We start from the raw sequence: 11,937 nt of genomic DNA, 5'->3' as shown, positions 1-11,937 counted from the left end.
TTGTTTAGATAGTTCTTAGCCCTATGATTATTATTATTCATCTGCATCCTTAAGTTACTTAGTATCTGTCTTGTCTCATATTCTAGTTATGTCCTGTATTCTGATCCGTGTCTTAGTGTCTACTCCTGGTCCGTGTACTTTGATATTATTTTGTCCATGTTTGGTTCAGTTATTTATATTCTGTTTCTTCCTGGTTATTAGTTTCCCTAAGGCCTTGGTGCCTGTCTGTTTCCCCTGCTGTCTCTCTACCTGTCTGTGTCTCATTAGTCCTGATCCCCCTCACCTGTGTTGCTCCCACCCCGCTCATTAGTCCCTGTGTCCCTGCTTGTGTCTCCAGTCTTTGTCACGTCCTGTGCGTCTTGTTGAGTGTTCCGCCTTGTGCTCTGTTTTCCTTGTTCTGGATTTCCCTGTGTTCTGGATTACTCCTTGTGTTTTTGGATTACCTTTGTTTGGACTTTTGTCCTGAGCTCCACGTAAGCCTGTTTAAGTTGAGTTTGAGTTAATAAAGTATTTTTGTTTGAACTGCATCCTCCTCTCGCCTTGCCATTGTCTGCGTTTGAGTCCTCACCCCAGTCTGCACTCAGCCACCCCTGTGACAGCAAACAGCTGCTGACGTCAACTTATTAGACTGTAATATAAACCAGAGCATCCTCTGCATTCAGAACAAACCTGCTGTATTTTATGTTGTCATATAGTATCAATAGTGGCCATTATCTATTCTGCACGTCATTTGCACACTGGGTGGGGGTCAGGTGTGTTGTCATCTTCGTATGTTGAGTGTTGTACCTCGTGCTATGTTTCCTGTGGTTTCCTGGATTGTTTGTCTGTATTTTGGATTACTCTGGCCTGTTCTGGATGTTACTTCAGATGAACTGGTTGATTTAGTTTGTGAATTGGTGGCGCTAAAGGCTATGTGGAGGGAAGAAAGCAACGACTGCCTAAAAGAAAATAAATTGTAAACTGTAAATTTTTTATCTATCTAATTTTTTTTTTTTCATCCATTTACGTTCCAGTAGTTTCATTGCACTTTGAGATAAGACATTTAGGTTTAAGATCAAAAGATGAGTATGAGACAAGAGTTTTGAACCAAGGATGCAGAGCTATTTAATGTTTGGACAATCAACCAAAAAGGCAACTCCTGGGCAACAAGAAACATCTGTCAGTCACATGTTCCACTAGTTTTGCTCACTTGAAAAATGGGTGGGTTCAAACAAAGGGTGCTATGTCCTGAGTCGTTTAACACATCTAGATGTGAATACCAGGAAACTCTTGTCTCATACTCATCTTTTGATCTTAAACCTAAATGTCTTCAGTGAACAACAAAAACAAAGGAATTTGCCTTACCGTTCCAATACTTTTGGAGGGGACTGTATCTACCTCTATCAATATTTGTAAATCTAAATCACACAAATTAGGATATGCCAACAGTGGCTGTGGTGAGCCCCGAATGATCTATGGGAGATTTCTTTCTGTGGATAACACAGACTGTTTATATCACTGTGTGTTAGATCTCTCCCTGCTCCAGAACAGCTGATTGAAACTATCAACTCATTATGAATCCTGAAGCTGCTTAAATCAGCTGTGTTGAAGCAGGGAGGGATTAAATCATGTAGAACAGGGAGAAACTTTCTCCAGGAGAGGGTTGGGAAACGCTCGTCTTAGTAACACTACATACACTTCAATTCAACTAAGATGAATTCATACAGGCAGCAAAGTCTTTGCACACGGTTTAAGTGTGAAAAGGCTACACCAAACAGTCTAAATGAAATCTTTATCTTATCTTTTGGACAAATACTAACCTGAGTGTCATAGTCAACATATTACGACAAATCCAGACCTATGCCCTTGCTAATGCATTACAAAAAATGTTTAATAAAAGCCGAACACACAGTAGCTTACGTTATCCAAAGAAAAAAAAAGCTAATCCTACCATACTACTTCAGGAGCTAACGCTAGCCACCATTGGCGTAGCCTAATGCTACCTATTGTAGTGAACAACGGTGTGGATTTGTGCATTTTATATTGAATAAATTTGGAGCTACTCTAAATTCCTTTCTCCTCCCCAGAGAAGAAGGGGAGGGGTCAAAGTTGCTTTCTCTAAGTGCTATCCCGACCATAAAACTGGCACCTTTTTGATTCCGAAGCTGATAACGCCTGACTGTTAAACTGACAAAGGGACACCAACCAGCCATTGGCATCTCCCTGAACAGCCTATCAAAACTGGCCCCCCCACACACGTTTCCGTGGCAACTGACCTTATTCTTTGTTTTATTACCACATCAAAAAGGAAAACCCCTGTCTCACCTAAGTGTGACATGGTCCAGACACTGAACTTTCAATGTAAAAGGACTGCAGTCTCCAAAGACTCAAAGCATTTAATTAAATCTAATTAAATCTTTAGTTACCTGATTACGTTTGCCTCTATTTGAGTAGTTATGTTAACTGTTGTTGCTATCTGTTGTTGATATTAGTGCTGAAAAGCAAGACACCCCTTCATCTGATGTAATCAATGCTTGTTCATAATACTTTCCTACAAAATTCCTCTAGAAATGATGACAAAGAAATGTTTTACGATACTCTTAATCGCCAGCTTGAATTTAAGGATGAATCAACAAATTCCCTGGTTCCTAAGGAGAGACGATCTTTGATTTAATCCAAGCTGTCCTCATGTAACCTGAGCTCCCCCAAGTGGACGAAATAAGTATTACATGCCCTCGTCGGAAATGCCGTTAAATGTATAAATATCCTGACCAATAATGTGACAATTGTTTCCTGTTACCAAATGCTTAACTTAGAACAGTACAACCATTCAACCATTGAGGTTCGATTGTGGAAAATGTTTGATTATAATACGTGCAAATAGATTTCTTTTCTTTAGACATTAAGTTTAGAAAGGCAGTCCCTTGGGAAACCTGAGACGCCCCCTGGGGAATCACGCCCCAGGCAACAAAAGAGCGACACGCGACCTCGCTTCGCTCTCTTCCCTTCGCTGTTGGCTCTCTTCCACTCTACTCGGCCCTCTGGACGCTTCGGCAAGCGCAGCGTGCATCGCCAGGCAACGCCCAGACTCGGCCAGCGAAACAAACAGGCCCTTTTGTTCGCCTGAAGCTACACACCTGAAGTGCCGCGACATCGATCTGCCTTCAGTTTGTTTTATTTTCTTTATTTCTTTTGTTTGTTAAAGTTATCAGTCCGTTAAGTTACACTGGACTAATTCAGGAACGACCAAGTTCCATTTTAAGCCTTTTTCGTCGAGCCAACTTCACCGAGGTCAGACCAAGCCACGTGGTCTCGCCAGCTACAACGAAGGAAACCTGCAAACAGCCGAATTGCCAGACGGAGGAGGTGTTTTCAACCAGACACGGAGAACCCCGGAGAATCCCTAGCAAAAAGCCAGGATCGGCAGCTAGCGTGGGACCCGTGCAACAGGCCAAAAGCAGGCTGTCGACAAGCAGTAAGACTTAACACACGTTCTGTGATCAGATGTCCATTTTAACTCCTAAAATCATAGCATTAGTTTACTTTCATTAGCTCTTCTATGCCGTATGAGTCAAATGCATCCCACAACCGAACCTCCAGGCTCATTGTTCAGCAAATGCTTATGTTCCCTGTATCCAACCATCTTTTTATCACCTTAGTTAGAGAATAAATTCACTGTAATATAATCAAGAGCTGTGTGTGTTGCCTATTTGTAGTTCCTGCCAAGAGAATTGACCCTTTAGATATGAGACTGACTGACTGATTTAAGATAATTGAGCGATTATTAACTAACTGATCACTAGTGATAATTGTATAATTATTCAAAACTACCTAGAGGTCCGGAGACTCTAGGATTATAACAACTCCGGTGGTGCCCTTAACGAGGAAATTTTGATTTTATGAATATTAATTCATAATTGGGTATCAATTCTTATAAATTTATTAAAATGCATAACTAAAATTTTTAGGTCTGCTACACTATGTAGAATGACAAATAACCTAACTTCAACACGTGTAACATTCTGTAATTTGGGTGAACACATACATACATACACATGTTTTGGATAATGCTAACCAGTCACCTACCACTGTCACGATGTGTAGAGTAGCGAGACAACTGAGAATGCATCACGTTAGGTCCTGTGGGGGACGTAAATAAAAAGTTTATTTATGGTTATTTCCTGTCCTGTCAGTGAAGCTGACTTGAGAATGAAGCCTGCTCCGGAAGCAACTCCATAGTGGAGGTCTGCAGTTGGACCCCTCTCATAAAATTCCGAATCAGGCATTTTTGTCAGCTGAAAATCTGTGCTGTTTGGATAACTGGAATTTGAGTGTTTCCTGTTTACTGTGTATGGTGTAACCCAGTGAGTGATTTGGTTTCCTGTAGAGTAGAAGGCTCTTTGTCAGAGTTCCAGTTGGTGAATAATTGAAGGCGTTACAGGCGTTGGTAAATCTGCAGCCCACATGTTTTATTCATCTGTTTCATCCAACTTTCATAACACAAGGTTGAAAGACAAAGGGAAGTGACTGCGATGGCAGAAAGGTACACATACAGTAATAAAGAAAATTAGGAAAACAAGAATCAGAATTTGCATTTATACTGGAAGGTTTGCTGAGCGCAGGTTTTTATCAGCCTCCCCCTGCTTCACCATCACACAGTTATCACAGCTGGGAGCTAACCATTTGTCTGATGTATGAACAATAAATTAAAGCTGCAAGCAGCGTTGGGCGGGCCCACGCACGTGTAGCACGTCGGGATGTAACGCCACTGTGCTTTGTTGTGAAGTTTTAAAGGGTGATTTTATCAGTCTTTTTAAATCACTCAAGGTGTGCAACAAAACTGTTTTCATCTCTGGATTGATCCCCTCTTACCAGCAAGGTCTAGGGTGTTTAAGTAGGCTGCTCAGTCTCAACACATGGCTTCAGTCAGTATCACAGGCGTGGGGTGGGGTAAATTTCTGGGGAAGCCAAGTGAGAGGGGATGTCCTTTTTGGAGGGCAAGTATCTAATGTATTGTGGTATTACAGTGCAGGGTATAATTTTACACAAAATTGAATCATACTTGCTACTTACTAGATGCGCACTGTTATCAATACACATTTTGAAAGTTGCATTTACCTAGACGTACGCTCTCTCTCTCACTCTCTCTCACCCCAAATAGCATACATACCCCGCTGCTTATAGTGCACAGTACAAATTGGCTACGGTTAAGAATAAAAGAAGCATTCACAAGCTCAATCAGAAGATGATTGAAGACATTTTCATAGTAGCAGTGGTGCATGTATCAAATAAGCTTACATACTTCTTAATGCAAATTTTCACAACACAACATTACTCAAGACTAATAACCGAGTAAAAACAATTATTCAGGTAGCCTAACCTGGCCCAGTGCCCTGGGGCAGGTGCTGTCTGTGGTGCTCATTATCTATACATACCCAACCTCAGTAAAAACACTGAGGTTACTGCAGCTAAATCCAGGCAAGCAAAGCAAAGTGAACAATATAACCACGTCAAAAATCGCACAAATAGCTACAGTTCAGTTAAGTTCAGAGAGAGAAGGTGACATTTCACTCATCCTGTTTGAAAAGGAAGACCATTCTCTTGTCTTTCATGGTGGCAAAGTGGGCTTGTTTGATGAAAACAGCTGCTTCTGCTGGAAACACTGAGACTGAAGCAAACAGAATGTGCCGGAAAACAAAAACTAGGAGCTGAAAGAGATGAAAAAGCTTTCTAGAGCTGCAGAGCTGCTGCTAATTCTCTGCGGATTTGTCAAGACAAAGGAACACATTGCACACTCTTTTGAGTCATTGTACTGCTGAAAATGACAACTTAAACCAACCACAAGTCCACTTTCACTTAAATCACATATTGTATAACACCAAATTATAGTGTAACAATACCTGAAACTAAGACATGTTAGTATGAATTAACACGCATCCAAATAGTGACACCTTTAGCCCCTTCAGTTCAAACCTTATTGGCTATCAGGTGACACCTTGTGATATATTTAATCATCTCCACAGCAGCGGTACGATGCTACGAGTAAAGTCTGAAATATCTTCATAATCAGTCAACACACCTCTGGACACACCTTGTCTCTTCCTGTATATACTTATTTTTAATGATGTGTAAAAAGTATCTATTTGTGATATAGGTTGTATTTTTAGTAGTATATAATAACAATAAACAAGTGTTATACCACATTTGGATGTCATTATTGGAGACATAAGACATAAATGTAGTTGATTGTTTTGCTGCAAGTGTAAAGAAAAGGCATTTATCATTTTCAATGTTTTATTTAAAAAAGAATTAAAATATCCAGAATACTTTCTATTCCAAGGAGGAATTTACATTTATTCATTTATTTTTATCCAAAGCGACTTACAATTGCTATACATGTCAGAGGTCGCACGCCTCTGGAGCAACGAGGGGTTAAGTGTCTTGCTCAGAGACACATTGGTGGATGTCTCACAGTGAATGTCTCACAGTGGGAATCGAACCCGGGTCTCCCACACCAAAGGCAAGCATCTTATGTGCCACCACCACCCATACAATGTATACAATGTATTGGAATAAAACAAAAACAATGTACAGGTATTCACCCACACAGTGGATGGTATTATTTGTGTGTCAGTTAGTGACATTACATCTTCCACCCTGCTAGGATTAAACCTCTGTATTGTCCCAGTGGATCAGGAGAACAGTTGCATATCTTCCAGAAACAGCAAATTAGTATCACGACTCTGTGTCCAAGTGCTCCACACTGCCACACTACAGACTGTCTGTAAGCTGCCTGACTGAACTTTCTGTTACTCTGTCCTGGGTCTGGAAGATCAGCCATGTGTGGTGCATGGAAACACAGTAGTCTGGATGTTGTCCAGACTACTGTGTTGACAATAAATTCATGTTTTCACAGTATTGTCGAGTTAGATCATGTTGTGTACTGTTTAAAAGTATTCCCGTGTCATAGTGTCTAGGGAGTCAATGTTGCCGAAGCCTCGAGAAAAACACATTGATAAACACGTTCTGATATTTTTAAGATCGCTCAAGGTAACAAGTTGTTTTAGATCAGCCCAAACAAAGTGTTACCTGGATGATGACGTGCTTCATCAATATGTGACAGGAAATCATTTACCTGTGATTGCTCGGTTAGCTTGCAGGTAACATGGAGAGCTTGAAGTAGATGTTACCTTTTGCTCAGGTGAGTAAAAAGTCTATTTTCTTTCATTTATTTTTTCGTATCGTATCTGGGGATGGAGTCAGTCCGCAACTGTGCAGCGGTGCACACAACACACGCACGTGTATGGCAACCAGTTAGTTTGAAAACCAGTAGGGCTACAACACCGGTCTGTGCTTGGCTCTGGAGTGCAGTCCTCATCAGAGAAAATAATGCTTTCACCGTGGAAGCTCCAATATGCAAAACCATGTACATGTTATGAGTCTAACACGAAATTCACGTTCGTGTAAATAGTGTAACTGATAGTAACGGGAAAATGTGTATCGGCCTGTTTTAAGCTTTGCCGAAGTTACCGCAGCTGTTAGTACAGCTACCTTACTGAATCAAAGTTAGTCTTTTTAAACCTATCAAATAATAACATGCTAGCTTGATAGTGAGTACTAACAGCCGGGTTAGTTGTTTATTTTCATAATGATAAAGTTAGATGTTTTCTTACCCCTGATGTGAGCCCTGCGCTCCTCTCCGCTCATCACACTGTGCTCGTCCTACAGCGGTGTTGGCAACACGCGTTCACGTGTTTTGGGGGCTTGGCTTTGGAAGGAGCCCAGACGGGAGGGGGTGGGAGTTTCTCTGTTGGATACTTTCAAAATCCAGCAGTTTCTTGCTAGTTTCTCAAACTTACCTACCCTGCCTTTATAATAATAATAATAATAATAATAATACATTTTATTTGTGGGCGCCTTTCATAGCACTCAAGGACACCTTACAGATTAAAACAGTTAGAATACATTTAAAGGAGGCAATACAAAAAAAATCAAAACAAGACACAATGTAAAGATTAAGAAAAAATAGAATAGAGAAAAAACATTTTTTTAAAAGAAAGCAGTTCATCATGAAGCCGGTGGAAGGTGGAGTTATAAGTGGAGAAATAAGTGGGTTTTGAGGATAGGGACTCAGTCGTATGGATGGATAGGGGGAGTGAGGTGCACAATAGCTGAAGGCTCTGAACCCCATAGTGGACATGCGGGCAGAAGGAATGGAAAGTAGTGAGGAAGAAGAGGATCAGAGAGTTCGGGATGGGGTGTAGGGCTGAAGGAGTTCAGAGAGATAAAGAGGAGCAAGATTATGGAGAGCTTTGAAGGTGAGGAGTAGAATTTTGAAATCAATACGGTATTTGACAGGGAGCCAGTGCAGTTGTTTTAGAAGTGGAGTAATGTGTTCAGAGACTGGGGTTCTGGTGATAATAAGGGCAGCAGAGTTTTGGACCAGTTGGAGTTTATGGATGGACTTGTGAGATAGATCAGAGAGAAGGGAGTTACAGTAATCAATACGGGAAGTGACAAGAGCGTGGATGAGAGTAGCTGTGTTATGGTGAGTAAGTGAAGGACGAAGGCGGTTGATGGTGTGTAAGTGGAAATATGCAGACCGGGTAAGATTATTAATGTGTTTTTCAAAAGAAAGTGTGCTGTCGAGGATGACACCTTTAACCACTTTGATTCCATTACTTTTACCCCATTACTTTTTCTGAACTTGTAGAAACTGTATCGCATGTGTCTTCCAGCCCTCTTGATGTGATACCGATAAGTTTTTACTAAAAGTCATGGATTCTGTAGGGCCCTGCTTGCTTTCTATTATTAATAGTTCTTTATCCAGCGGCTGTGTCCCTGATTATTTTAAAACTGTGTGTGTGAACCCAATGTTAAAAAAAAACCTGGACTGGACATCTCCCTCCCCGAAAATTTCCAAGTTGCCTTTTATTGCTAAAATGTGTTAAAGTTTGATGGGAGAAATCTGTTGCATCCCTCATGGCAGCTCGTTTCAACAACGAGATGCCCATTGCCGAGAGTGCGGATAGCAGGATCCTGTGATTGACTGTGTCAAAAGCAGCTGATAGGTCAAGCAGGTGTTGTGTATTATTTATTTTCCTTAAAGACATTCATTATAGTTTGATTGATTATTATCGTTTTATTGATGTAAATATTATATCATGTACTTTAAGTTTCAAAGTGTGTTGCAAAGGTTTTATTATTTAACCAGCATAATCATTTGTTCTAACCAAAGACAGCTATTATAAGCAGTTTGCAACCTGAGTTATCAAAAGCCTGAAAGAGACAAGGATCCAGGTGCACCGAGATGATGGTGTTTCATTGAAAGCGTACATAATAAACTGACAGACTTGGCAGGGCCATAAATTATTATCTGCCACTGGAAAAGGAGTATAACCTAGAAAATAAACATTACCGATAAGTAAGGGAGATAATGAGCATTTTGTGCCAAGGACACACACACACACACACATCAACACACAGACATGGTGAAGGAAGATTGATTCAGCATAGTGAGTGATACAGAGTGAAACTGTAAGTTGTTGTTAGTGACTGTTTTACTTAAGCTACGTTAACCTGAGGTAAAGGAAAGGGGATATTTTAGTTCGCTATGGAAAACACTAGTATCGATAATGTGAACGCCATTAATATTGCCTATCAATTCATCCATCCATCGTCAACTGCTTATCCTGCCAACAGGGTCGCGGGGGGCTGGAGCCAATCCCAGCTTACATCGGACAAAAGGCGGGGTACACCCTGGACACACTCACACCTAAGGACAATTTTGGAGACACCAATTAACCTAGCCTGCATGTCTTTGGATGGTGGGAGGAAGCCACAGGGAACACATGCAAACTCCACACAGAAAGGCCGGGGCAAACCGGGGTTTGAACCCACGACTTTCTTGCTGTGAGGTGACAGTGCTAACCACTGCAAATCTGATTGGCTCAACAGGGCCAATCAAAGAAGTTTACTTTCCATTTGGAGCGAGTTTAATCTCCAAACGTTTTGTCGGGGCTGAAGTCAGAGCTGGGTTGTGCGATAGGCTCAACAGAGACCGTAAATGTGGAGAAGAGAGTGAAAGAGGAAAAAGGAATGTGTGATGCTGAAAAAATAAGAATTAAGAAGAAAAAATGTTGGCATAAGAGGCAGATAAATGTGCAAAATTAACCGAGGAATCTCTGTATGTCTTTATGTATATTAGCTGTTGAGGTCAGTGGAGGTGATGCACAGGGACAGGGGGATGATGACCCCAGTCATGTTGGTGAGGAGGGAGAGAAGGAACAGGAGAAGCAGCAGGAGGAGAAGGTAAATGGAACCAGACAAAACAGTGCAGGTACAGGGGGCAGTGTGTTTATAGAATTAGAGAATGGATTATTTTAAGTCATATTTATTACTGATTTTCTTTTTGTGCATATGTAACTGTACGATCAGTAAAAGCAGAGGGTCCAGCACAGGGGAAGCTGAGCCAGGGGTGGGCCAACTCAGGGATAAATATGAGGGATTTTTATGCACACACATACACACTGCTGTATTTTATGGGAAGATATTGCAGTTTTTGAGTATATAAGTATTTAAGTATTTTAGCCCTCTGACTCACTCAGGCTTGCCTGACCTGGTGTTGTTCAGTGCAGAGCTACCTTGCTTATACAAACTGAGGAGGCAGGTGTCATCCTGAAGTTGCTTGAAGGTCTTCAGCATAATCTGAATCTCTGTATACAGCAAAAACACTAATATGATTTCAAATAACTGCAAAAAATATTTCTCTAAGCACCCAAAGGAAGCTCACATAAAAGGCCTCTCTGTCTCAAAGTCCCGGCTGAATTTCAGTCCCAGTACACCCCTGGTCCCCATAGAATGTTGTTGTCAGTGAAAACTAAATGTCATAATGTCCCTGTTAATGCCGTTGTATATCCTTCCATTCATTGACCAGATGGATATTGAAGATATTTTAGGAGAGAGAGAGAGAAGTGGGAGATTGGGGGAGCTGATTCTGAGTTCAGCAGTGGTCTACAGGTCCAAGGAAATGTAGGCTGTTTTGTTTTCTTCTAACAACAGACATTTTCTGGCAGGTCTAGGCACTAAGGCAAACTTTCTAAATTTATTGGCTGTAATAAATATGTAGATGTTGCCTAAATGGTTTGTTTTAATGCAAGCCAAACTACAGACCAAAAAAACACTGATTAAACCAATCCACAGTGCAGTAACAGTAATTAGTGTAATTAAATAGCATTATTTGGACTTGCAACTTATCTAATAGAGAGAGGAATTAGATATGTTATCACACATTTACATGAGCTGTTAGCATTTAAGTCACAGCCTACAGAAGAACTCTGTCCGGCCTAAGTGAATCCCCCCCATGCAGCTAGCTATGGTACCAGTGCCAAATCTGATTCAAAAATGGACTGGACAAAATTATTCTTTTTCCATCTGCTGTGTGTTACCTCAGCAGGGATGATATTACATGAGAAAGTTGTTCTACAGGAGAAACATATCTGAAAGCAGCACAGAATGACAGAGCTGTACTGACTTAAGTTCTGTTGAGTATTAGATTTCGAATTGTCTGCCCTCAATTGGCACCGACTTATCTCTTAACTCAGGAACCTTAGAAACAGCTGTAGAACCAGATACATGTTTAGACTGTTTTGCTTCCCTCAATCTTTACCAACTAACTTCAATAATTTCTTCATCTAAACCATCAACCTGCCTCTTAGACCCCATCCCGACTAGGCTGCTTAAAGATGTTTTACCCTTAGTCAGCACCTCTATACTAGATATGATCAATCTATCTTTATCAACAGGCTATGTACCACAGTACTTTAAAGTAGCTGTAATTAAACCTCTTCTGAAAAAGCCCAAACTTGATCCGGATGTTTTATCAAACTATAGACCTATATCTAACCTTCCATTTCTCTCTAAGGTTCTGGAGAAAGCAGTTGCTAAACAGCTGTGTGA

The sequence above is a fragment of the Micropterus dolomieu genome, linkage group LG06 (genome assembly GCF_021292245.1).
Source record: "Micropterus dolomieu isolate WLL.071019.BEF.003 ecotype Adirondacks linkage group LG06, ASM2129224v1, whole genome shotgun sequence".
NCBI lineage: Eukaryota > Metazoa > Chordata > Actinopteri > Centrarchiformes > Centrarchidae > Micropterus > Micropterus dolomieu.
Note: the sequence above shows the minus strand (reverse complement) of the source record.